At 47.8% G+C, this 5,304-nt stretch overlaps 1 pseudogene; it reads left to right on the top strand.

The window, feature by feature from the left end:
- The first annotated feature begins 210 nt into the window (after window positions 1-210).
- On the top strand, window positions 211-5,304 carry LOC135553973 (WAS/WASL-interacting protein family member 2-like; annotated as a pseudogene).

Below are 5,304 nucleotides of genomic sequence, written 5' to 3'. Positions count from 1 at the left end.
CACGACATCAACATACGAATTGTACGTTGTACAGTAATATTGCTATCGATAATATTTATCACAACGGGTGATTTTATTGAGAATTCACTTCCTGGAACCGCTCATTGGTGCCCTATTGCCCCCTCCCTGTCCTAGAAAGATGTTACGTTTCTGGGGGCTCCCCCTCCGCGGGGCGGGGGCAATAGGTAGACCACGGTGGTGCCAGCCCCGACTCTAAAAAATAGGGAGTGGGGTGTCTCGCTTTCTTTACCATCTCTGGGCATTTTCCGTCTGCACACTTCCATCTTCACTGCTGCAAGTGAAGGGGCGTGTGCGTGAATGCAGGAGTGAAATATCAATGGCCAGCTTGAAACTTATTAATACACTTGAGATGAAGGAACTACCGAGAACGAAGAAACTAATATGAGTTAAAACGTCAAATATCAAACGAATGGGCTGCTAAGAAACTCCAGTAAGTTGCATTCTGAAGCAATCTCGCTAGCAATTCGCCTAATTAATCTAATCTGCAAAGGTTGCCAACTCTGGCAAGCTAACCCATGTAGTTAGCTCGCAACAGATCCTGTAGTTCGCTAACATGATAGCCATGAAAATTAGCCAAACATGATAGCCATGATGAGTTCGCGCCATGTGCGATATAGTTGAGATTCATAGCGAACGTTACGTTTGTTAGGATGTATTGTAGCCATACGTTACTACAAGATGGTTAGCTAGTTGAGCTGTTATGTATGGAGTTTGCTTATCCGCCGCAATGGCTTCAAGTTTGTATGCTAATTGGTTAGCTAGCTAACGTTACATTTGTCAGATTGCTACGTAACGTTAGTCAACCGATTTATGCTAACTATTGGCTAATCTGACCTAGCTACCGATGACCAGGTTTATTTGGAGACGTCACACTGTTGGATGATTTAACGCTATCTACAGTCGGCTCATTTCCATTACACAGCAGCACCGACCCAACGTTAGCCCTCTGCTAGCATAACTAGCTAGCTAGATAGGCCAACTTGCTAACGAAGTGAAGACGTCATCAGTAACGTCACATGAAACCAGTATGTTAACGTTTATTAGATGGCTAGCTGCGTGGTTTAAAATATAATTTATTGCAAGGGAAACAATCAAATCAAAGTGAACCACTTCTACTTAGCTAGCTATACTAGTTGACAAATTCATGCTAGATAAGACTGAAATATGTCAATAGATGACTCTGAAACATGTTTTTCTGCGTTTATTGCAGGTGGTGACTGAGTTTGTATCTGAGACCCCAGGCCATCCACAAGACTTGTTGAGCAGGTCAGGATGCCCATTCCTCCCCCTCCACCCCCTGGAGGCCCCCCTCCACCCCCCACCCTCAGCCAGGTAAAGACCTTATTCAAGTATGTGAAGTGTCACCTGGATGCAAAATGTTTCCTGTGGAACTGTGTGGATCTAATAGCGAACTGTATCTGTCAAACAAATGATAGGGACATATTCAATGGTGTGAGCCATGATGTAGGCCTAGCTCTAGTGTAGTTTACATAAATTAGTTGTAACCAACTTGACAACTCTCAGATCCCTTTTTCACTGGTATTGTGAAGCTGAATGTTTACCTTGTTCAGAGAGCACACTACTGAAATAAGCTCTCCCACAGGGCTCTGGTCAAAAGTAGTGCACTATTTAATGAATAGGGTGCCATTTGGGACGTACCGAAGCGCTTCTGGTGATTAGCGCTGCTCGCTCATGTAATCATCCTCCCCCCCCAAATTTTTTTTTTTACACATGAAGTAATTCACATAATGAGCAGTCAACTGACCAGGCCTCTGCAGACGGGGCTGCATAACGATATGGATTTATGCAATGGACAACTAATTAATGACTTGATGTGAAGGACTCACAAAATATAAATCTTCTAAAAATGTATTGTGCTGTAGCCCCTCGGACACGTTCGACCCGGCTAATTCCCTTGCACCAACTGTGACATGGCTTTCTGCAAGCTGTTACCTGTCAGGCTATGTATAATATTGGCTCGTTACACCAAGTCTATGGGCCGAATGGCCCCTCCCCATCCCAATTTCGAAAGACTCCTCTGAAGTCGTGATTTGTCCAAAGCACCCAAACTAATGCTGCTCGTTATCATACACATCCTGTGGTATCATGACAGATCTACTGTACCGTTTATGCAGTCTGTCCACGATAAATTAGGTTGTGTACTCGGGTCTGTTCTACGGTAGTATAAAGTGTGCTATGCTGAGCTAACTAGAGGACACGCGGGCTCTCTCTTCCCCTCCCCCCTTGCAGGCTAACACCACCCCACCTAAGCTCAACCGAGATGAGGCCAAAGGCAGAGGAGCCCTGCTCGGGGACATCCACAAAGGGGCCAAGCTGAAGAAGGTCGGCGTGGTAAATGACAGGAGCGCACCCATCTTAGAAAGTAAGGCCACGGCACCACTAAGGTTCACCCTTGTCTCAGATCTACTATTCTGGTGGTGTTTTACTGACTAATCTGATTAGATGGAAGTAAGAATGCACAGAACTGATGATGCTAGGGTAGTGCATGGAGCACACACTCTGGGGGTCAAGGCTTATTTCACAGGAGTGGAATGGGAGACCATGAGTGTAATTATACATATAATAGGTTAATATTGTAATGTATGTCATTTAACCTTGTTTTCTTCCCTGTCCAGATCCTAAAGGAGATGGCGTTAGTAATGTAGGCGGAGGAGGCTCGTCAGGGGTCATTCAGCCTATGGGAGGTCTTTTCCAGGCAGGTGTGCCTAAATTGAGACCAGTCGGAGGCAAGTATTTAATATCTAATCTGTTTTTACTAATGGTGTCACTTACAAAGATTTCCCAAAACAATCTGGACCGCCAAATGAGTGGTCCGTCAAACTTGTGTTGAAGAAGAAGGTTTACTCCAGCAATTTAATTCCCTTCCGTTACATTTATCTCTGACAAGTTTGGGAGCAAGCGTCTTCGTCAAAGCACGATTGCAATTGGTTGAAAAATGAGCACTGGTCTTTGACTGCTTAGATGGGGCACGTCAGGTTTCAGTGTTGTCAGAGGGCAGGGCTGTAATAGATCTGACAGGCATGGCTGAAGGAGATTTTCTGATTCACAATAATGAGTTCCCTAACCTGCACGTCTGCATTAGTCTTAATTTCATCATAAGAAAGACCCTCTGTCAGGGAGAAAATATTAGAAAATGGATTATGATGAATAAAACATAACAAGCCATTTCTGTTCTGTAGTAACTCTGGACTGAGAAATGTCCTAATGTTTCTCTGTTCATGTATAAATTCATCTTCATCTGAATTGCTGATGACTTTTTTTGGTGTTTTTTTTGTTGGTGCAGATGGTTCGGTTGGCAGGTCAGCCCTGACGCCTCCTGGCACGCGCCCCGCTGCTCCTCGTCCCCCCGGACCCCCTGTTCGCCAGGACAACACATATTGCTCAGCCCAACAGGCCTCTCCCCCGGACCACTCCCGATCCCAGAGGCCCTCCCTCCCCGACCTCTCCCGCCCCCTCAGCGGAGGCAGCCCTAACAGTGGCATGAAGCACAGCTCCTCTGCCCCTCCACCTCCTCCCCCTTTCTCTCGCCGGGGCAACGCACCCCCTGCCCCGACTCAGAAGGCGCCACCACCCGCCCCCTCCTACAACCGGGAGAAGCCCCTCCCTCCCACGCCAGGACAGAGGGGGACTTCCCCGGTGCCGGCCCGCAACAGCGCCCCTCCACCCCCTTCTCCCAACAACAACCGCCGGCCCCTGACGTCAGGGGGCTCCTCTGCATCCTCCTCTTCCTCCTCTCTGGGTCCACCTCCTCCCCTGTACCGCCAACCCATGACCAACGGACCCTCCAGCCCGGTTATCGAAGCCGCCCGGAGCTACCTCAGAGACACAACTCCCTCAGCAAGAAGCCGTCGCCCGGACCTGGACACACTCCAACCCGTGGGCAAGCGCCACCCCCGCCTCCCTCCCCCTCCCCGCCAGGCGGACGCCCACCCCCTCCAATCCGTGAGCCCCCCGGTAGAGGAGCAGGTGTGTTGCTACTAGTGTTCTCCTTGTTCTTTTACATGTAATGGAGCTGGGTTAGGGCCAGTCCCATTTCAAGTCCATTAAGTTCTAAATATTTTTCTCGCTGTGCTGTGTCACAATTCTTGCTTTACCTCGTTTAACCTCAATCTCCTCTTGTCAATCACCTATCATAATGTGAGGCAAGCGAGGAGGGGTGGTTGTTTATTAGTGTAGCCATTTTAAATGAGTGTAGAAAAAGTAGTGTGGCAAGGCGTAGCGCTACAGTCAGGACGGTGGCGTGTCACGACAGGCCCACAGTGTTTTTCTAGCGTTCCTGTCTTACTGTTGTATTGTAATGACTGATGGGTAGCCAGTGTGGCTTCTCTATTGGTCCTTAATGACTGTACCGTTCATTTTCTGTACAGCTCCACCCCCGCCTGGGTCGAGTCAACGAAACGGTGGTCGGGATGCCCCCCCTCCACCACCCCCCTACAGAGGTAGCCCTTCAGAGCCTCATAGCCGTGGCAAGCCCCCCCCTCCTCCCTCCCGTACCCCTGCCGGACCCCCGCCCCCTCCCCCACCTATCCGCAATGGACACACCTCCATTTCCCGCTCCTTCGTAGGTGAGTCTTCTTCCCTCATACTGCATCACCTGACCTCAAATTTGGTTTCCCTCTACATTGACTAACAAAATGAGATGGTTATTAATCTACTTCGGAGTCTTTTGGAATGTATAAAATGTTGCAGTCCAAGTAAGTATTGGATCTGTGAAAGAGAATGGGAGTTGCATCGGAGTTGGTCAAATCAATTTGAGTTGGGTAAAGGGTAAACTGACTATATATATATATATATATACTTTTTATTTGTGAGAACTGATTAATCTCTCGTGCTTCAGGGCACTTGACCCATGGCTCCTTCGGGTGGAACAATTTGGATCAATACAAAAGGGAACGACTGACACTTCACACTCTTCCCTACTGTTCTTTCTATCCTCTCCCCTTTTGCCCCTCAATGGCCTTGACCGTTCAGGTCAGGAGTGGTGGTCATCTTCCTAACCTTCTCTCCCTACAGATGACTTTGAGTCCAAGTATTCTTTCCACCCTCTGGATGACTTCCCTACTCCAGAGGAGTACCGGCACTTCACCAAGATCTACCCCAGCAAAGCCAACAGAGGTGAGGGCTCACTTATCAGTGTGACGCAACATGCCAATAAGTAACGTACACACAGATTTTCTGGTTCAGAGTAAATTTTTATTTATTTTTTTACATGAAAGGAATATCAATATTTTCCCCATATGCCTATAGTTTATTGTAACGGTT

The sequence above is a fragment of the Oncorhynchus masou genome, chromosome 14, assembly GCF_036934945.1.
Source record: "Oncorhynchus masou masou isolate Uvic2021 chromosome 14, UVic_Omas_1.1, whole genome shotgun sequence".
Taxonomy (NCBI): Eukaryota; Metazoa; Chordata; class Actinopteri; order Salmoniformes; family Salmonidae; genus Oncorhynchus; species Oncorhynchus masou.
Note: the sequence above shows the minus strand (reverse complement) of the source record. Positions and strands in the feature narration are given on the sequence as shown.